The sequence below is a fragment of the Tamandua tetradactyla genome, chromosome 2 (assembly GCF_023851605.1).
Source record: "Tamandua tetradactyla isolate mTamTet1 chromosome 2, mTamTet1.pri, whole genome shotgun sequence".
NCBI lineage: Eukaryota > Metazoa > Chordata > Mammalia > Pilosa > Myrmecophagidae > Tamandua > Tamandua tetradactyla.
This window is the reverse complement of record NC_135328.1, coordinates 109,778,973-109,802,393: the sequence shown is the minus strand read 5'-3', so window position 1 is coordinate 109,802,393 and position 23,421 is coordinate 109,778,973. Positions and strand designations below refer to the sequence as shown.

Below are 23,421 nucleotides of genomic sequence, written 5' to 3'. Positions count from 1 at the left end.
TCTTAAATGTAGTAACAAGAATATGTGAGAAAAATCTATTCTAGGATAGGAATTTATGTCTTCTTTCTAATAATCCACATTTAACATTTATACATTTTCTTCTTTCACTAGGGCTTGCACACACAAAAAATGTGCTAAGAAGATTTCTACTTATCTCCTTTCTAAAAATATCATGCATACATTCATCTTGGCTAATCTTCCTATAAGAGACTTCAAATAGATTACTTTATAACATTTTCACTGGAATAAAAATCCTTTATGAATTTTCTCTGAGATATTAGCTTGTATGGGACATAAAATGCTTATGAGGAAGTGTTTGCTTCCTTTCAAGGTAATGTTTTAGAAGATGTAGCCTCCCTCCAAAGATGACATGACAGAATACAGCAAAAATAACAAATAATTAGAAAACTTAAATGCCTGATATTTTCTGAGATGTGGGGGCCTTCATAAAACTGTTTACTGATTCTATGTGGGGGCCTTCATAAAACTGTTTACTGATTCTAATACAAATAGTAAGAAAATTAATTTCCTCCCACCACTATCACTCTTACAGAAATATTTAACTTCGGATGATGCAGTTGGATAAGGTGGGAAAGAAATCTAAAAATCTGATCATGAAACCACATTGAGAAGTCTTGTCAAGGCCGAGCCTTCCAAGTTTGCACCTAATTCTCAAGCTCTTTGCCATGATACACTCTTTCACACACACCTGCCCTTTAGGGCTCTGCCGAACCCCACGTTGACTCCCCGTTGTTTCTCACATTTTCTTGTAATTTGAAGAGATAAATGGTGCCAGCTGGCTCCTGTTTAATTCAAGGCAAGATGATATTCAGCTCTTCAAGAACTTGGTACATACCTCAGAAAACCTGCCAGGAGGAATGAGGAGTGATGGGTGTGTATTTAGCTGGGGAGGTGGTGGTGGTGGGAGTGTAAAGGAAGAAATACCTGAACCAAGTTGCTGAAGCAAACATTCTTTTTGGATCAAATAGCCAAATAAGCAGTAATGCGTATAAATCATGAAGGAAGCATATGGAGATGGATTGAAGTTCAATATACAAATGTGATGAAACAAATGTCTAACATATTTGGGAAATTTTTCACATCAATTTTTCGTGGTAAAATCACCCTCTTTTTCTCAGTGGGGAGCATTATTGGGGGAAAGAAGGTGGGAGAGAGTTATAATTATAGTAAATCTTAAAATGGTTCTTCTTATAGGAACATTTATGTTGAAATAAATCAGGATATGTGCAGTTGGGTAGCAACAAATAAATAGCTGATACTTCTTGGGTACTTAAGATGTACCAGGTCTAAGGGATTCACATGGAGCAGCTAAGTGAAATCTCACCAATGCCCAATGCTATGGGTAATTATCATTATTCCCGTTTCACAAATGAAATGAAGAAATTGAGGTACATGGAATTTTAGCCCTTTTCCACAGAGCACACAGAACAGGTGGGGGTGCTAGGATTTAAACGCAGGCAGTTCTACTCCAAAGACCATATCCTTAATCTCTTCCTATTGTTTAGGACCATGTACAATGCCAAGATGAAATTTCTTTTCAACTTCCTTTGGTGTGTTTTTCTGTTCTATAATTTCATATGCTTAAATGCTTATTACTTTTTAGTATTCAACATTGTTCTCATTTTCATCACTCTGATCCTCTTTCTGTTGAACAAATCAAGAGACCAGACATCATGATAAACTCCAAAGAAAACTAGAAGACAAAGCTGCACACAGTTGTGACTAGGAAGTCCTTTTTGTTGTAATTAGGTCACAACTTAGTCATCAACACCATGACACAAGTTTTCCACTGTGTCCTCATCCTCATTTACATGGTGCTGTGTGATTTTCTCCTAAAAATTAATATTTCAAAAATGAAGTTGACTTTAACATATTCTATTTATGAAAGTATTGCATGCTTATTGTAAAACTCCCAGAAAATGTTAAAGTGGGAGAAAGAGTACCACCTTGAAAAGTCAGCTGCTATTATTATTTTGTCTGTCTTCACAAAAAAATATCTAAGAATCAGGGCTGGTCACAGCTGGGTGAGGAGTGAACTCCATGCTTCTGGAAGTAGAAACCGAGAAGGCGGGGAGATCACTTACTTTGATTAGTAGATTAAATTAGTGTCAGCGGAGCACTGGAAAATTGGCTCTTTGGGGTGGGGAGGGGCCTTGATTTGTAGTGTTTACTAATTTCCATGGTGTAAATATTCCCACTATGGCAGACTTCAAGCCATTGATATGACCTCACTGAATGTGGGGTTTGGCTGGATGTGTACATCAGTTCTCGCATGCCAGGACAAGCCAGAATCTGTACTGAGAGTTTATCTAAGGTTCTCTCAAACTAGCAAGTAGACTCTTGGACACTCTGGTGGGGACCCTTTTAGCCAGGATGCTTACATCTCCCAGATGAAATTAATTTCCTTTTCCCCCTGCCAGGATCATTGCACTGGCCTCCCCCTTGTTTGCCTACATGTGCCTGGTTGCCTCCTATTTTCTACAGGGCAACTGGAGTGATTTAAAAAAACAAAAAAGCACGTCTGAATGGACCATTTTTCTTGCTTAAACAAATTCCATGGCTTTTGTGGTAAATAATGGCTCCCCAAATATGCCCACATCCTCATCTCCAGAACCTGCGAATGTTACCTTGTATGGTAAAGGTGACTTTGCAGATGTGATTAAGGATCTTGTTATGGGGCCAGTATCCTGGACTGTGACTGATGTAATCACAAAGGTCCTTAAAAGAGGAGAGTAGGAGGAATCAGGGTCAGCAGAGAAGGCGATGTGATAACAGAAACAGAGATTGGAGTAATGCAGGATGAAGCCAGACAAAAGGGCCCATATATCAAAGAGTATAGGTGGCCACAAGAGCGAAAAAGGGCAAGGAAACTGACTATCCCCTAAGAGCCTTCACAAAGAACAAGCCCTTGACTTTAACAAAAACAAACAAAAAACTGATTTCAGAATTCCAGAACTGTCAGACAATAAATTTGTGTTCTTTTAATCTACTTAGTTTCTGCAAGTTGTCAGTATAGCAATAGGAAGCTAATCTGCTTCCTTCACTTTAAAGTAAAGAAAAAACTCCCTCAAATAGCCTAAGCATCCTATACCGTCTAGTCCTTACCTAATCACCGCAATGACTTATACCACATGCTTTCCATTTCTTTCTGCTCCAGCTCCACTCATTTTCTTTCAGTGCATTATATTTTCTATGCCTAGTCTGCCACAGGGCCTTTTCACCTGCTGTACTTCTAGATAGTTCATTCCTAATCACTGTCAATTCAGTTACAACTTTCTCAGAAGGGCTTTTTCTCTGCTAAATGTCCCTATAATAGATAGGAAAAATAGCTTTCTCCTTCACTGCATCTGTAGCAGTTGAAATTGTACATGCATTCTGTAATGCCTTTCTCCTGCACTGAGTAGGGTGTACATTTGTTTTTAGTTGCCTTTATATTCCCAGGGACCCGATACATGAGAGAAAATTAATTAATACTTGGTGTATATGATTGAATATGTCCCTGCTAATTTCTCTGGAATTTTATTCTAAAATATATATTTGTCATAGCTTACTCATCGTGCCAGAGAGGGTTAATTCTTCTCCAGTAATCCTTCTTCCTTCTTCCTTATGCAATGGTGGTCACCTGAGAACATGGTTGTCCAGCTGCAGGCCACGTTTCCCAGAGCCTCTTGCAGCCAAGTGTGGCTCTATGGCTCCAAGTTCTGGACAGTGAGACACAAGGAGGAGTACTGTGTCAGATGGCTGGCTTCTGCTTTTAAATACAAGAGAAATACCTTCCTCTTTTCCTTTCCTCTCTGCTCTCTAGCTAGAGCTAGAGCAGTTGTTTTAGCCAACAAGGCAGAGTATGTGTTGAGATAGCAGAGAAACAGAAAAAGAAGGAATGTGGGTCACAGACTTATTAGCCTTGGACTACTGAAGCTTCGATGTCTGTTACAGGGGGTATATGCATACATTTCTGTTGCATTTAAGTGACTATTACTTTGATTTTTCTTAGAGGGATTGTACTGGTATGCAAACCAATATATTTATCCATTCTTTTGTTGAGGGATATTGAGTTTTCTCTAACTCCTCACCACTACCCTAACAATGCTATAATAATGTCTTCACACATTTTCCTTATGGATCTATATGACACTTTATCTGAGCTAGGTACCCAAGAATAGAAGTTATGTGTCAAGGCTCATGAGAATACTTAATTGCAATAAAACATGCAGATCGCTTTGCAGGATGAGATTATATTCTTAATCATTAGCTGGGCTTCCTCCCTCTGACGCTCTCTCTCATCTCTTGAATTTCCTTCCAATGTACAGCTTTAATGATGCCAGCTCCTCACTTGGTTTAAATATAAATTCCTTCAAGGAGTAACAAAAGAGGGTAAAGTTAGTGAGGAACCACGAAGAACTAATCATCTTCCAAACTCAGTTGGCCAGCAGGAAAATATCACCACCTTGAAGACTCACAAAGTTGATTTCATGTAGGCATAAAAGGGTATGCAAAGGGTAAGGAGTGGACTAAGTCAGAGACCTCTTTGTCTTTTCTCATCACCTTGGCCTACCCTCTGCTTCCAGGCATGGCAGAACTGAACAGTCCCACGTGAATGTCAATTCATACTGCTTTGTCAGCCTCTTGCCTCAGGTGCATACCTACTGCCTTCTGTCCAGGGTTTTTCTGATACTGTGCTGTGGGATGTTGATGGACTGGGTGCTACTCGGTAAGCAGGCATGTGCAGCCTAAAGGTGCAGAGGAGCTAATCCAATGGGATAAACTTCAAATAAGAGGGAGGAGGGGAAGTGCAGAAGCTAGTGTAAACCAGCTTTTCCCTTTCAACCTTTAAGTATTAAATCTGAAAGACATTCTAGAACCTTCTCAGAAGATACAGGCAAAATTGAGCCCCAGGAGCTCAGTGGTGTGATCAACTTGATTATCTGATCTTATGTGGGTTTTGCTCTTTCCCTTTTCTACTCTCCTCATCCTTTCACTCCAGCTTCCTGGGATCATCTCCAGCACAGAGCTGCTTGGCTCCGGCACCACTCTTGGAAGGAACCCAGGCTGAGTGATAAAAGTATATATGGTGAAGGGCCAAACAACCCTTATCCCTATCTATGTTTTGTTGTTTACTTGGTAATTGATTATCATCTGTATGCTCCCACTAGAATGGAAGAATTCTGCCAGTATAAATAACAACTGTTTCCCAGTGATTAGAATAGTATCTGCATGTAAGAGGTGCCCAATACATATCAGTTGAATGAATGAAGGAATTCATAGCATGATTATAACAACACCCTGGGGGGTGGAGGTCTCAATAGTGAATCTGGGAAGATGAAGTCTTAGACAGTCTGGCATGAAAATAGTGACATGAGGCTTGATTTTCCTTAGAGAGGGCCAAGGTAGAAGCCAGAGCCAGGTCTGATAGATGCAAATGGGTTGGATGGATAAAGTCAAGGGGTTGCTCACACAAGAATTATAAGGAAAGACCACTGAGGAACAAATAAGGCAATTGATATTCAGGGAACACTTGATGTGGACTGTGCCATGTGATGGGGGAAAACGCCAGAATTGTCTGAGATTAACTTTCAGTTGCCCTTGGAAAAATTATTCTTTCCCTTGCCTCAGTTTCCTCAGCTACGAAATTGGGAAGTATTGAAAATTAGGCAGAGGGTTAGATTTTCTCTTAGAAAGGTGTCAGACACATGATAAGTCATATATAGTTTATAAAATAAAATAAAATAAAATATTCTCACACACCTGAGCTATGGAGTGCTATTCTACGAGCAATAAATTTTTTAAAAAAGATAATCTAGTTTTATAATGCAAAGTACTAAAAGGACCATTTTTTAAGTAACTTCTTTGGCTTACATTTTATTGACGTTACTAAGTTTACAAATAGTTGAAAGTAAGCTATTCATCTAATTGCTTGATTTTGCAGCATTTTAAACCTACCAGCATTCAGGAAGAAAGCAGTATTTCTGGTAAGTTTGCATTGGAAAGCTAACTGGTTCACACTTAACCTCCTTAGGGAAGTTTCCTCTGCTTCAGGGGATCAGCATCTCCAATTTATCATTAGAAGTGCTAATGCTGGAAGCCAGAGAGAAGAGGATAAACTCCTTGCTAATCTGATCTTAGGGTTTCTGTGCCTCATGCCTGCAGTGTTGCACAAAGAGCCCCAGTTGCAAATGGATTCTGATCACTGAGCAATGGGCTGGCTGCTTCTGACTGAGCCTTGCTAGAAGGAGAAAGTCATGCTGGGACAGACTTTCAAATCATTAGTGGTCTGGATTATGACTCAGATGGAGGTTATCAAATAGAATTTTTTTAGGAGTGTGTGATAGTCTCCAATATCATCGTGTCCTGCCTAAAGGCTTTTATTTTTTCATAACAAATAGGATTTGATTCTACCATAAAACTTCACTCCAGTGCTTCCCCAAGGTCATTGCAGTGGTTATAAAAAAAAAAACTTGTGTGGGAAATGTCCTACAATAAAACTTGTGAGAGGTTCTGAGATGTTACACATGAAAAGAGGCAGCCCCTGTTTCTCCCTATGCAAGGCTCATCTCCATTGCTGAGCCCATATTTGCATCCCACTTCAAGGTCCTTGAAAATGATCTACCATTATCCTCTGTACAGAGGCAAATTTCCTTCTCTTATCTCTAAATCCTTCCATCACTATTGTACTGGAACGTATGAACATTTCCCTCTCAACACTGCCTTTTTATACCCAGCTCCTGTACACCTTTCTAGCCTTGTCTCTCACCAACCCTGCCTGTGGTCATTCCTTTCCTTTCCTCTCTGGCCATTATAATCTACTTTGGAGGATTGTCTGAAATTGCCAAAGCATGACCCTTCTCACTTCTGTGCCCTTACACATGCTGCGCCTTCTTCCTGAAATGTTCTTTCCTTGACTCCCCTATCTCTCATGCTGAGCTATTCCTATTTATCATTAAAAGTCAGCTTGAGTGGGAATTACTCCTCAAAAGAAAGTGGGCACAAAACCCTATGGCTGGGCTAATGATGTTGAGGTGAGCAGGGGTGGGAAAGAGGATAAATGCAAGGTATTTAACAAGTGTGACCTTGACATTGTGGGACCTTCTGGTTTCCTGAAAAGATGAAACACAAAATAATTAGGTAGCAATTGACCTCATAGTTCATCTCTCCTCTTTCTTTATTGCACAAGCCATATTACAGCAAACTAGTATTGATATTAAGTTCAGGCCTCATAGACACCACCTCATTCTGCATTAAACATCCACGTGCATTTACCAGATCACCAAAAATACTTTGCTCCCTGTTCTTAATTATAGCATTGCCATATCATTCATATGCTGGTGTGACATGATAATTCATTAATATTTTTATTCACCCCATATTATTTCATCAACCATTTTGAGTAAAATATTTAGGCTTTCAGTGTTTCTTTACATCAAAGGATTATACTTGGAGATTGAGCTTCTTTAAATCCACTGCAAGAGGCTGAAGATTCTAGGAGCATGAGGAACCTGCCACCCCACGTGGGGAAGATGCCAAAACCAAGCAGTGAATTGTTGCTGAGGCACAGACAGTGGCTGAACCTTAAGAGCAGAGTTCCTGCACTTAGAGAAGTTTCTCCAGCTGCAGAATCATGCTGAATAAAGAAAATCAGAAAACATGCAGGGACCATTTGAATGATTAGAAGTAATAGGTGTGAATGTACTGGCTTCCCCAGTGCTTTGATGATACACATCAAATGGAGACAGAAATTATATTTTTAAGAAAACCATAGGGTTGAAGATTTAGAGATGATCTTATGTTAGTAAGAAAAGAAAAGAACAGAGGCAAGGAGAACATGGATTTTCTTTCACACTTGAGTTTGTGAGTTAAGTTTCAACAATACTACCTATACACCTAGAAACTCTCCTTTGAGGAACGTAGCACCTAATGTCTTAGAGAAAATAAGTTAATGAATATAAGAAAGCTGTCTTTCTCCATCCAAGAGATAATGTGTCATGATAAAAATAACATAGTCTTTGGAGTCAAGCAGTCTGGCCATTTATGAGTTTTACAATGTTGAGAAAGTGGCTAAATTTCTCTGAACCTTAGTTTCTTCATCTGAAAGAAGAAGATGATAATAGCAAATGCTAATACGATACTTATTACGTGCCAAGTACCACTGTATGTGCTTTACATATTAATTGATAGTTCTCACACAACCTACCTGGTAAATACTATTGTAGATGAGTAAACTGAGGCACAACAGAGTTAAATTATTCACCTGCTGTTATAGCTACTGAGTTGTGGAGGCAGGATTCAACCCCAGGCAGCCTGTGTTCAAAACCTGGGACCAAAACATTACCCAGCCATCAACTGAGGTCTGAAGTCAAGGACAATTTTATCGGGACAAGAAAAGAAAGCCAACTAGTGTGCTGCAGTGTGTGTTGACAGGGGATGAGGTAGGATGAAATAAGCCAGAGCTGTAGATGGTGGAATGGCACTAAAGGACTCTGGAGATCATGAAAAGGAAAAGCCTACCTGGACTGTTGATCCCATGCCCTGTTCTTGGATTTGTTCATCTTTCCTTTTTTCAGTAGAGTGCAACAAGATGGGAGCAATGTTTTAGAAATATTCTTCTGATGGCAATTTTCCTTTGTAGGATAGATTGGAGCATGAAGAAAGAACCAAATTGTGAATCAGGGTTATAATCCCAGAATCAGAATTTCCTAGTGGCCCTAGAAATGTAAACAGGAGCAGTAGGAAAGAGTTGGAAGTAAAATTTTAAAAAGGTGCAGGGGGAGAATGCCAAGAGAGGGGGTGGGGAGAGGACTCGGCTCAATTCACTTGTCATGTGCTTATTAAATCCATATTTGAACTAACCATAATCTAAATCCATCCAGGATCTCATAATCTAGACTCAGGAGAGAAACAACACACAAACAATGTCAATCAATGTTCTATGATAGACGTGTGATGAGGAAACCCATGTGTTGTGGGCATACACAGAACTGAATTTAAGCTTGGATTCCCGGAGTAGGGTCAGGTAGGAAAGGATCCCAATTCCCAACCTAAGTTCTGAAGAGTGACTCTGTGGGTTCAGGTCTTCTTTCCAGAAGACAATGTATTATGACCCTCTCAGAAGAATGGGATGACTTTAGCTCCAAGCAGAAAATGTCCCTCTTTGTAACTATTTAATGATAAATTCAAGCTAAAAAAAAGTTTACAGGGAGGTGAACAACATTAGCCTGAATATGAGCTCTGCTAAGATACATTCTCAAAGCCTGAACAATTACTTTCTTTTCTGCTGTCTCCTAAGCAGTCACCAAAGCTGATATTCAGCAGGTATGCACTGATGTTGAACTACTCCATACCAATTGGCAAATAGCTGCTGTCCTGAGTCTCCTCAAGGTCACCCCATCATTGTCCTGCCATCTTGGCGTCTCACCTTGGGTACATCTGAGAATTCCCCTGCAGCTAAAGCGTTAAGGGCTGGCCCAACAGCAGCTCCAGAACCTAGCTCCGGTGCTACTGCAGGTGTTTGCTCTAATTGGTTGCTGTCCCACTGGTTGTTAAAATATTTTAAATATCATTCCCATAGGTCACCGAATTTATCCAAAGAGCAATTGCAGGGATATTCTATGACAAGTATAATAGTGCACAAGGAGATAAGTCTAGTGACCTGAAAATCAAATTTGCAGTTAGAGAAACATTCAATATAGCATCATATCATGAGCCAAAGGCATCCAAGAGTCATGTTAAAACTACCAAGGAAAGGCAACTAATTTGAGACAATGAATTATTTTAAATTCAGCATCTCAAATGTTTTAATAGAAATGACCAAATAAAATACATAACTGTCATCACCAGCAATCTTTATTTACTGTAGCAATTGACATGCATAAGTGTTGAAACACATTTTGGTTTAGTGTTTAATAACTTGTTGAATGCATACTGAGCTTTTGTGAATTTAGATGCATTTGGCATATGCAGGAGATAATAATTACAGAGATTTGCAATTTAGGGCAGGCTCATCATGGATGTATTGGCATAATTAAGGATAGTGATGAAAAACAGAAGAGGTGGAGGCAAGACGAGGCACACAAAGATGGTAAAGAAGATGCAAGCCACACAATAATACCTTCTGACTCTTGGAGATGTTTAATAGATAATATTGTATCAGGCGTATTATTTATGAAAAATAAAAAGAAATGCATAACAAATATCCCAGAAACAAAAAGCAATAACATACGCACACAGAGAAATAAATGGATAAATGAATGTTCTAGGAATCACATTTGTTTACATGGTGTCTACATGAGTACTGGAAGGAGGACAAGTAAGGCAGGATATGAATGGAATTCTTATATCTGCACACCATTTTCTCAGAGTGGGGTCTCAGGGAAAGAAAGGAGAAGGACTAATTAAGAGAAGGTATGACATTCAGACTTCAAGTGGATGTATCAGTTCCTTGAAGAGCTACTGAGATATTACTATGTGCCAGGCACTCTGTTCAGTAGCGAGCATTACCAAGATGCATGTGGCATGATTCTGATCTCAGAGAATCCAAAATTCAGTCAACAGAGACTCACAAATCCTTATCACAGGAATGCAGCTTTAATGGCCACCTCAACAGACAGCTACGGGGACACACAGAATTGAGGTGTTTTTTAATTTTGTGTAAGAAACACTAGGCAAAGGGACATTTTGAGTTTAGATAGGGACAAATGGAAAGGTGTCTTACTAAGTAAAGAAGGTGACACATGATTGAGAGAGGTCAAAGCATTTACTTGGAATGATGGTGAACTAACCAATGATATATAACTATACAAACCAGGGAAGGCTTGAAAGAGAGGATTTCCCCCCACATTATGAGAAAAAATCAAGGTGAATTTCAGAAAATTTCTATGATATTTTAACAGAAAGTGCCATCCAAAGACTACCTTAGTCCCTAACCCAGAGGCACGTGCCTGGCAACACTCCAGGTGTGTCCACCGTCACAGCTTCCTCTCCCTCTTTGGACATGCATGGTGGGAAGCAGCACCCACGGTGCTGGGCAGGCAACAAGAACAGTAAAGAGAGAAAGGGCAGAATAGCAACCTTTACGGGGAGAAAAGAGAATGGGAGAAGAAAATTAGGAGACTTGAGAGGTAACTGGGCTCTGAAACCAGAGTACTCTTGACTAAGCTCTCTAATAGGTGGCCACCAACACATGTGGCTCTTTAAAAAATAGAATTAATTAAAATGGAATGAAATTTGAAAGGCATACCCTCAATCACACTTCAAGTGCTCAAGAGCCATGGTGGCTAGTGGCTACCATGTTAGACAATGCAGGGAGAGAACATTTCACCAACATTGCAGAAAGTTCTGTTGGGCAGTGCTGGCTTAAAAACTATGAGTATAAGAGAAGACAGTGTCAATAAAAGGGTAAGGAGAAGAAAAATAAAAAGAACAAAAGACATCAAACTTAGAAATCCTGAAAAAAATAAAAATATAATTAGGTCTTGAGCATAGACAGTGCTGCTTAAAGATCTTTTTTTTCTCTTTCTATAAACTATTCTTGAAGGAGAAATGAAACAAAGGCACATCACCTTCCAGCTGTGTCAGCCCTGCACCACATCAGGGGATACACAAATGACAAAAGCAGTTGCTAATGCAGCTGCTCTCATTTTTTTCCCATGCTGAATGTAGTAAACTCTGCTGTGTCCTGGCTGTGGGGTCTCAGACAGGTCGCTTAAACTCTGAGTTTACTTCCTCACCTGAGAACTTGCGCTAATACCATCACTGACAGCAATGGTTTAACAACCAAATGAGATAATGCTCATAAAACTTCATTATAAACTTCAGAGTTTTATGCAAAAGTTATTATGACTACAGATAATGATGTTATTTGTTATTCTCTTGCAACTTTATTAACTTTGCCTCTCTCATTAGATTATAAGGGAATTTGGGGGGCTAAGATGCATTATAGATGGTATGGTCTTGTACAAAATTAACATTTTTACTTTTCTGACATCTCTTGCTTTTTTTATGTTTTCTACCCATAGTTCTCTTTAGATTAGACTAGATTACATAGCATTTGAGTGCAGACACTAAGCCAGCTCTTCATTTCCAACAAGGCCAGATCAATAATTTTTAGAGCAGTCATTAGCCTTGTTTAGTGATCCCTTTAGTCAGTCATTTCAGGGGCATTGCCATTTGGGTTCCCAAGGAACAACTCAGAGATGGAGACTATCATGTAAGGTAAATTATGAAGCGTTCATGGAATCAACCCCTAGGGAAGGGAAAGAGAGGAAACATGAGTGGACAGAAGGCAAATTTGAGCAGTAGTACAGTTCCATCTAAGCCATCAGCCAACCCCAGAGAGCTGGAATGACTCCTCAGGTTTGGGCTTAGGGGGACTTTATACTCCCCCATGTTGATCAGTCATTAGTTGCAACCTGTCCCTTCATGAGATGTGACCTTAGTCAGGGCAGTTGCTTGCACACAAGACAATTCCTAAGGGGGCTGGTGGCTGAGGATCAGCAGTTGGAAGATTAGTCCTTCATTCCTGAAGTGGTATCTGGGCGGTGCATTGCAGCATTATCTCCAAGGGAGAAGCAGACTGAGAGGAATAGATAAAGAAGAATGCTTTCAAGGAAATTGAAAGAAAATCAGAAGAATTGATCTGGATGCCAAGGGAAGTGAAGGCTCCAAGAAATGTGAGTGGCCAAAGCATGAAGTCAAATAGAAGTCATTAAGGTAAGGACTAGAAAGTGTCAATTCGATTACATCAACTGTTGACTTTAGCAATAGCAGATGCAGTAGAAAGAAGGGTGTGGAAATTAAATGGCATCAGATAGCGGATGCCAATGACATGCCTCTTTTTTCAAAGAGATTAACTGTGAGAAGGAAAAATGGGATGATAATTAGAGAGAGGCATGCATAGGGTTAAAGAAAATTTTATTTTATTGTTGTTTATGTGGTTGCTTTGCATATTTTACTGGCTAAAGAGAAAAAAAATTTGAAATAGGTAAGTTGAGGGCAAAGAATGTGGAATGTGGGGGGTGGGGATTGGGAATGGGTCAAAATTAGTGGAAACAGCGTCTGCGGCAGTATGCAGAATCTAGAACACAGATAAATCTCATTCTCTGACATAGGACATGAGAAGACAAGTATGAGTATGGATAAAGAAGAATTTGCAGGGGCTGAGGGAAGGAAATTGGAAGTAGCTTCTGAATGATGAATTCCGTATTTTCTGAGAATGAGGTGGTAAGGTACTTAACACCGATAGACTGTGAAGTGGTGAAATTGACTGACAGATTGAACATTAACAAGACACACTTTGTATCTTTTTAACAAAGCTTCATTCAACGGTACTTCATTTCTTGGTAAGAACCAAGCATGATGATTCACTCTGGGGAGCCAACTAGTTGAAGAAAAGAAGAAATGTACCTCGGAAAGTCTATGAAGAAATGACAGCACCAAAAATGAGTCTCTAGAGGGTGGACAAAGAGGTCTGGGACTTGGCTGATGCGCTAAGAAAGGCCATTTTCACAACTGACCAGCTCACTGTCTCGGTATCTATCTTCACCTTAGGCTTATCTGTCACTTGTCAAAATGGGGGGAAAAAATGCATGGAGTGACTCGGTAGGTGTTCATTATTTTATACATAAAAATACGTCCAACAGTTTGTGCCTGTAGTTTATCAAGTTTTTCCAAACCCCACTGATCCACCCCCTGCCATTCTCAAATTTACAGGGAATTATTTTATTATTTCCTTAAAAGAAGGGATAGAAGGAGGAGAGAAAGGAATGAGAGAGAAAAAGATAAAGGAAAGGGAGAGAAGGCAAGAAACAAGGCGCAGTTAAAGATAACAGAAGGCTACCTTAAAACCCTCTTTCATTCCACCTTCCCACACGCCACCCCCTATTTTCTCCACCCCTCTCCTCCCCACCCCTGCTCTTGCAGCCACCAACACACACAGCTGCCACCTTATCCCTTTAAGGGGGAATATTTTTATAACTCCTGGCCACACATCATTTGTGTGCTTTCCCTTTCCAGTCATTTAAAATCCTTAGGTTTTTCACAATTTCTGACGGCATTAAAGTAATAGACTGAATAGCGAAATGGATAAAAATGTCAAAACATTCTTTAAAGTTAAAATTTCAGACCCTTCCGTGTTGTATTAATAGAAGACTCGAAGTCAAAGTAACTTTGACATTTGCCCTGAATTTTAAATAAAAATAAATGATTCTTTTTAAAAATGTGACAAATGAAAAAGATGAAACAATGCTTTATTGTTGTTCTCAATTATTCTTTCTATCAGCCAAAGACAAAATATAGTCATAGACTTTGAAACCTTTATATTTAATCCAGGAACATACCTGCAACATAAAATGCTGAATAATTTCTTTCAAGGTATTAATGTTGGTTATTTTCTTTCTAACCAAGTGCGTATACTTTACTTTTCCTTACATACAGGCACGTTTGCTCCTGCATGGAAAAATGTGCTGGCTCACTTATCCTACCCACACTGTAAATGACAACAGGGAATTGGAAAGGAAATATTAAAAACACCCTTAAGAGGTTCTATTCCTTTTCAATTTGGAGTACCCTGCTGGCTTTTTTTAGTAAGCCTAATGGGAGGTGTTTGTCTTTACACTCAGGCAGTCTCCTAATAAGAGTTTTCTTCTGGTTGGATACAAAAATGAAATCTGCCCTCACTGCCTAATTCCACTATTTATAGTGCACATCTATACCTTGTGTTACCATGAATTACTTGCTTTTTTTTTTAACTTCTAAAGGATTCCAAATTGTGACTGCTTCAGGACAGGTCTGAAAAGTTTGATGGTCATGCTAGAAAAACAGCTGTATGGCAGGTATATTAACCAAAGCAGCAGGATAAGAGACGAAGAAGAAACATGAGAGTTTTCAAAATTAAGGAAGGCCACTTAAATGGACATGACGGTGTCTACCTTTTTGAGACTCTGGGTCTTTGCAGACCCCTTCCTCTATTCAAAATATTAATAATGTTGGTGTTTTCACAGATAAGCTGCCTGAGAAGATGTGTTTAAAATAAGAACAAAGAAGATTTATTAAAATAGCAACAACAACAAAATTAAAACAAACTAACAAAAATAGCAACAACAGCAGCCTGTTGAGACTCTGCTTCTATGACTGCATAAGCCTTCTAAAACCCAAACACGGGGGCCTGGTTGAATAGCTTTGCTTATTCATTCACCCATTCCACAGATGTTTATTCAATGAATTCTGCCTTCAGTTGGCCTTACGCTCCGGTGGAGGAGATGGAAAACAAATCAATAAAACATTAATATATGATATCATGACTTATTTTTGGATCCTGTGCTTTGCATCCTTCATTAACACCCTGATATTACATCACAGGATACTGTGTTGTCGGATGAATGAGTGGATGAATAAATGAGAATCTACACTTGCATGTTTTAATATCACTATTATATGAGAAGTCTCATGCCATGGAAGATGCAGTCATTTATCTCTGATAACAGTGTAATGATTCAGCTCAGACTCTGGGGTCAGACAGCCTGGGTTTGAGTCCTGACTCCACCAGTTAGTGGCTGTGTGATCTTGGGCTGGTTAGTTAACCTCTCTTTGCCTTGGCTTCCTCATGTGTAAAACAGGATAACAATTTAGATTTTATGAAGAATGAATGAGTCAATTCATTACAAGAATTAACTCTTGTTAGAAGAGCCTGCGGCAGATTGTAAGAATTCAGAAAGAATTAGCTGTTCATTTTCTTATTTTATCAGTGGGAAATTGAGACATCAAAAAGTAAAATGTTTTGCCCTACAAAAAAACAATTAGTCAGTGAAACAACAGAGAAGAAAACCCAGGTGCCCTAACCTGAAGTACAACACTCTTTTCTTTTCATCATAGTACTTATTCACAGTTCCCTCTCAGGAAACGCAGTGTACCTTCCAGTGAGAATCTGGTTTGTAATGACTTTGCGGGTTAGATTTTAATTTTCATTTTATCAAGGTCAACTTAAGGTACATGAAGGCAAGTATTTACTCCCCCTAGTACAGCAAGTCTACTAGAATCTAGTCTTGCCTTCCTGTCTTCTTTTCTTCCCTCTTTTGTATATTTATAGAGCGCTCGTGTTATGGGACACAGGCTGGGTGCTATAGATACAGATGAGGTGCAGCTTTGCCTTTAAAGGGTTCAAATGATAACAGGGAAGAGGTTATAAACGTACAACCATAGCACAGGGTTATGAGAATGTTCAGCCAGACGGAGTAGCCCAGAAGAGTTGATGCTGTGCCAGACTCGGGAGGCAAAGGGCATCAGTGGGTCACACTGTGAATTTCATGGGCTCTCAGCACTTTTGCCTTTATGGGCCCCTTTCTCCAAAGAAAGTACCAAACATTATACCTATGATTGCACTAGTATAATATGATGTATGAGTCAGTGTTCTCCAAGGAAACAGAACCAACAGGGTATGTGGGACGACTTTAAGACATTTACTTTAAGGAATTGGCTTACGCAATTGTTTGTGTTTGTTTTCGACCAAACAGCTAAGCATTGTAACCCCAGCCAAACTGATGGATAAATTAATCATATATGACCATATAAATATTAATGTAATCTTAATACTACATAGTAAAACATTTCCTTTGACCTAGTAGTTCATTTTTTGCTTCTTCTGATTTTAAAAGAAATGAAAACATTTTAGTGGGCTTTGGGCACTGTGACTCCCGTGCCTGATGGATAAGTCAGCAGAGAAGTGACTCAACTTGAATTCTGAAGGATGGGTAGTTGTCTAGAGCAGTGCTCCTGATATTTCCCAGAACAAGCTAATCACTTAGGGGTCTTGTTAAATTGCAGATTTAGATTCAGCAGGTCTCAGGGGGAGTCAGATATTCTGTGTATCTAAAAGTTCCCAGGGGATGCGACTTTAGAGGGACCACACTTTGCATTGTCAAATATGGTAGCCACTAGCTACACGTGGCTACTTACATTTTCGTTTGGATTACTTAAAATGAAAGAAAATGAACAACTCGGTTCTGTCACAGTAACCACATTAAAAAGGGGTACTGTGACACAGAGCATTTCTATAATTGCCGAAAGTTCTATTGGAAAGCACTGATCGAGAAGAACAGGGGAAGGGAATAGGATTTTAGACACAGAAGAGGCCTGATTGGGCCAGGTAGGATGGGCCACATAATGGAAAGCTATCAAAGCCCAGTACCAGAGTGTGGTTTTATGTCACAAAGTGACATCATAGACTTAAATAGGCATACATGGCATAGGGTCATCTCCATTTCATGTATTTCTCTACAAGTTTAACCATTACCAGAGGTTTGATTCTAGTTACTGTTAATGAATATTCAATCCTAGAATTAAGCATTCCATAGAGTGTGCTTCAATGTTCCTTAGATGGGAGTTTGTTTAATCAGACTAAATCGTGAGCATTCAGCCTTCTGTTTAAAATAACATTGACATGGAGCAGGTAGATGAAAACAAAAGCAACCCATGTATGCATGTGCATGCCTGTGTCCGCGTGTTTCAAGACCGTCAGCTTCGTCCTTTGCACTCTGCTTCAGAGAAGCGAAATGCCTTTCCAGAAGGAAGTGAAATGAGTGGTCCGTGTCAGCAACCTTTGTGACTTCTCTTACTTGTTTCCCACATTTGTCCCACAGATGTGCTATGCTGATGAGGAATTTTTTCGCTTGGTGACTCATTCATTTAATTGCAACCCCTGGACTTTTTCAAGTTTATAAAGTGAAACCTAAGAGGAAAGTACATTTGATGTAGTCAACACACAGAGCATACCCAGGGCATTCATCCCTAGGATCGCTCATGCTCTAGTTTTCATCCAAAGCCAGGACCAAACCATGCAGTCTCAGTCCCACAACTCCTAGGGAGCACATTGGACAGCGCAACTAACCCTTAAGGGTTGCTAGTGCCTCAGATTAGATTGGACATCTCCCTGTGCTGCTAATTGTCTTTGTGTTAAACATCCTGAGATGATGAAGTGCTATTTTTTTTCCTCATATGGCTCATTAAATCCAGCAAAATAATGAAACCCAAAGGCCCTGTGCTTTACATAGTGTCAAATGAATCTGATTACTTTATAGTCCATCAGCTTTAAAGATTTCAAGTCAGGGTTGGGGTCTTGCCAGGGGAAAAACAAAAAAAGAAGAAAAAGAAAGAACTCCAAAGCAGTATGATAGCACACTTTGGCTGAGACACGTGTGAACACAAAGAACTCACTCTCCCCTTCCAGCTTAAAGTGCATCTGGCTGGAAACTTCTGTTGTAACCTCTCCAATTTATCACTAAAATACCTAGGAAGAAACACAACAAGATGAAAATTCACACCTTCCAAAAATGAAGACTGAAAGAAACCTAAGTCTGGCATTTCCAATTACTACTGAGACCAAGGTGCTGGATTAAGAAAAATACACTTGTAACTTCCCAAGCAACCTTTTATGAAACAGTCAAAGAATTAGCGTAGGACATTATTTCACCCTTCCCCCACTGTCTGCCACCTGCCAAACAGAAGAACAGGTAGGCATACCTCCACTGTTAGGCGCACACAGGAATCCAACCCCCTACCGCCAATCTTTATACATCTATTGCAGGACTGAATTTGTACAAAAGAATAGGAATGAAAAGTGGTTGCACACAGTGTGCTTGGGTGAAGGGAGACTAGGCGATACAAAAAAATTACATCACTGGGCATTTTCTTCCAAATATAGGGTACGGGAAATACAGAAATATGCAGCTGTCCTTATATTTTACCAGTTTAGAATGTTATAGAGAACCAGATATGAAGATAAAACTCTTATCTCATCCCCATGTCATTTCACTAGGTGAATGTCTACTAAATACTGAAACTTGTGGGACAAGTGTTACATAGCTACCACTGTTGAAGCTGATTTTGAAAAGAGGATGTGCCCAGGCCCAGAGTGAATAATAAAGAGAGAAAAAAAGAAATTCATTTCCCCACCACTGGAAGTTACCCTGGGTATCTCTTTCCTCTTTCCATGGTTTACAAAGAATATGAAAAAGAAGGATGCTCTCAAAATACTATATAATCAAAGAAGAGGAGATCTGCAGAAGAAGTGACTGGGGATCGTGAAAACTTTGTGTCTGATGCTCCTTTTAGCTAGGGTGTGACAGATTAGTAAAAAATATTGATAAAAAATAAACGAATAATAGGGGAAACAGAGGTTAAAATAAATTGAGTAAATTGAAATACTAGTGGTTAATGAGAAGGAGGGGTAAGGGGTATGGCATGTACGAGTTTTTCTTTTTTCTTTCTTTTTCTGGAGTGTTCAACTAAACTGACCAAGTAAGTTAAGTTAGGAAATGCACTACCCAAAATATAAATTTTGCACCAAATGAACATCTCTCCCTTTAGTCTCACACAGAATTTGAAGTTTTCAAATATGGATGATATCATCCTTTACCCAGCCTTCTGATATACCTTAGTCCTATCCAGATCAGCTTCATTCCTATTTCTACTCAATGTAAATCTAATATGTAAATATTTTGAATAGACTCCTGGAAAGATATGTTTCTAATCTACTAAATCTAAAATATTTTAATTCACTGTCTATAGGTTTATTATTCGAGTGATAGCTATCATTTTTGATTCAGAAAATTAATGGTTGTCATAGCTTTGTGGTTTGGTACTTTTATCAATATAATATTACCCACTTGACACATTTAAAGCATTTATTTATGCCTTGGAATCTACTTTAAGTAAACTACCTCCATTTTCTTTTAACTTACTTTTATATAATGAATGCTTCTTGACTCTCTTTTTATAGCCATTTTGTGCAATTTTGTTTTAGGTATATCTCTTGTAATCAGCATACTGGTGTTTTTTTTGTTAGGTCTGATCTTGATTCCCTTAAGTTTTATGTATTATATTTAAAGTTTTCCTGAATGTTTAATATGTGTCTGCTTTTGTTATTGGAATGTATTTTATTTGATTATGTTTGTCCCAGTGATCTGTAAAGTACATAATGGTTTGATTTTACTAGTGGTTATTCTTTGAATTCAAATAATTTTATTACATGTTTTTTTGATTATCAAATATGAAAATTCAAATATCAATATTTCTTCAGAATCTATATGTTGCAAATGACAAAAACCACATAGAAATTTAATGAATAAAAAATGAAAACATATTGGTTCTTATAATAGGAAAGTTCCAGGATGAGTCAGGCTTCAATCATAGTTACATCTATGAATTAAAATTATGTCATTAGGAATCTGTTCATTTTTATCTCTCTAAGTTTTGATCTCTCTCTTCTAAGAGCTAACAAACATTGGAATCATAACCCACTGCTAAGCAATACTGAGGAAATTTGAATATGAGAGTAAATTTAGTATCAAGAAACTAACATTAGGGAAAGAAAAAATTCAAAATAAAAAAAAATCAAAAGATGATACAATTCATATGATCATATGGTTATTCAAATAAAACTTCTTAGCAAATTAGGACTGGAATTCTCATTCAAAATTATTTAAAAATACTTTTCTATTTAATAGTGATCTTATTTTACTGAAAAAATGAGGTCAAGGAGTGTTACCTCATTATGTTAATAACATCTGATTAAAGAAATAAGCATCAAATACAACAGCAAGATGATACTTATTTTCATTAAAATCAGAAACAATATAAAGAAGCCTCAAGTAACTTGTATTATTAGTCACTGTTTCAGTGGAATCTCTCATTATTGTAAGAATATGTGAGAGCAATTAAAAAGCATATCTGTGGGAAAGAGAATGCAGGAGGATCATTCCTTGTGAGTTCCATGATAATACAGAGAAAATACAACAAGATCATAGAGGATACATATACATAAAATAATATACATAGATTATATATAGAATAAATACACATAGACTAAGAGAATGCAGTAAACTGGACATTAAAAGAAACATAACAAAATTAAGACCTTTTCTGGGTAACCTCAGCAAAAATGGTAGAGAAAGGAACTCTAAGATCTATCCTTCCATAAAAGAAATGAATAAATCAGCAAAAAAAAAAAATCCTTTAGGAATAAACTTTTTCAGAGATATGGAAACTAACCAAACACTTGACACAACTAGGGAAATGCTTAATCAAGATAAAACAGTTGAATCTCAATAAGATCCTTGAGCTTTGTGCTGTTTTAACTTACCTTGGCCCTGTCTCCCACTATTCAGCTCAGTGGGGCCTTGAAGGTAACAGATCACATTCCAGATTCAGGTGCCAGCACCAAAGGGCAAAGTACAGACCTCATTTGTAAAGAATTGTGATTGTTTGTTTTGATCTGACTAGTGGCTTCCTGATATGCTAGCTCAAAGGGATTCCCTTTATCTCACTTAACACAGAAGTCTCACAGTGCTAACTCCAGAAGCATATGTCAAGAACCCTTAAAGGACAAGATTTAGTTGCAACTGCCTGAAGCAATGGATAACAGTTGGGGCAAACTAGAGTGTGACCAAAAAGGTTGGGGAGAAACTATGGGGAATGAGAGGCTTTGGGGAATAAGAGCTTTGAAAGGCTCTGATATATTCCTTGGCATCTAGAAGGCCATGTACATGTCCAGAACTGTGTGCCTGATCAGGAATGACCTAAGAAAGAATTACCAGACAGAAACTTTAGATTTGACTATTTTTAATATGTCCAAAGGGCTAAAGAAAACCATGCCCAAAGAACTAAAAGAAATCTTGAGGGAATAGCAATAAAAAGGTAGAAATTATAAAAAGGAATCAAATAGAAATTCTTGACATGAAAAGTAAAATAACCAAAATGAGGAAAATTCACTAGAGAGGCTTAACAACAGATTTAAGTAGGCTGAAGAAAGAATCAGTAAACCTGAAGATAGTTTGATTGAGACTACCCAGTCTGAGGAACAGAAAGAGAAAAGACTGAAAAAAAAAAATGGAGAGGAACACGAAGAAAGGGAGAATAATTGAAGAAATAATAGCCCAAAACTTGTCCAATTTGGTTGAAGACAAGCATCTAGGGTGGTGTGACTGGCTCAGTAGCAGAATTCTCCCCTGCCATACTGGAGACCTGGGTTCGATTTCCAGTGCCTGCCCATGTAAAAAATAAATAAATAAAAAGAACATGTATTTATACATCAAAAAAGCTCAGCGTATTCCAGTAAGGTAAACTTAAAGAGACCCACACAAAGACACACACACACAAAATAATCAAACTGTTAAAAGACAAAAAAAAAGTGAGAATCTTGAAAGCATCAAGAGAACAGTACCTAACCACATACCAGGGATTCTTAAGATTAACAGTATATTTCTTATCAGAAAACACAGAAGCCAGAAGGTAGTGATATGACATATTCAAACAGCTGGAAAAAAAACAAAAACAAAATAGCAGTTATCCAAGAATTCTACATTCAACAAAACTATCCTACAAAAATCAAGGAGAAATTAAGATTAAAAACTCAGAATTCATCTCTTGAATCCTTATGAAGAAATAAAGAACACTGGTAAAGGTAACTACTTCAGTAAATAAAATGTCAATTTTAATGCATTTTTTTGTCTTTTACTATATTTTATTTAAAGGACAACTGCATAAAAATTGTTATAAATCCATGTTGATGAACAGACTATATAAAAAGAAGTAATTTGGACAATAATAGCATAAAGGGAAAGATGGAGGTATATAGGAACAAACTTTTGCATAGTACTGAAACTAAGTTGTCACTAATCTGAACTAGATAGTGCTAAATTAAAGTGTTAATAATAATCCCCAGGCAATTCTTAAGAAAATAACTCAAACATATATAATAAAATAAATGACAAAGGAATTAAAGTGCTACACTAGAAATTTTTATTTAACACAAAGAAAGGCACTAATGGTGGAAATGAGGAACAAAATCAACATAAAACATAACAAGACAAACAGTAAAATGTAGAATTTAGTCTTCCTTGTCTGTATTATATTTAATAGATGGATGGATAGACAGCTAAAACTCTTCAGTTAGAAGGCATATTGGTAAAATGCTTTGTTTTGTTCCTTTTGTTTTTTAAAGCATGATTCACTAAGTGGTACCTATAAGAGACTCAGTTTATGTTCAAAGAGATGAAATGGTTGAAAATTATATGATAGAAAAAGATATTCCATGCAAACAGCAACCTAAAGATAGCTGGAGTAGATAAACTATTTTCAGAAAAATAGACCTTAATTCAAAATTATGAGAGAACAAAAGACATATATTGCTAAAATGGTCAAACAATCAAGAAGATATAGCAGTTATAACATATATGCACCTAACAAAATAGCTGCAAAATATGACACAAAACCTGACAGAATTGAAAGGAGAAATAGACTGCTCAATAATAATAGCTGAAGACTTCAACAGAGGACCTGAACAACACTAGGCCTACCAGATGCATGTAGAACACCCACCCAACCACAGAATACACATTCTGCTCAAGTGACCACGGA

General features: G+C 38.0%; 1 long non-coding RNA gene across 1 annotated transcript in view; it reads right to left on the bottom strand.

Moving 5' to 3' along the window:
• Positions 1-2,656: 2,656 nt before the first annotated feature.
• The window catches only part of LOC143661415 (uncharacterized), a 46,928-nt gene continuing 26,163 nt past the window's right edge, over positions 2,657-23,421 (bottom strand). Inside the window, exons 2-3 of the long non-coding RNA XR_013164570.1 lie at positions 3,573-3,722; positions 2,657-2,739 (exon numbers count right to left, since the gene is read on the bottom strand). This is a non-coding gene — a long non-coding RNA (uncharacterized LOC143661415). The remainder of the gene's footprint in view (positions 2,740-3,572; positions 3,723-23,421) is intronic.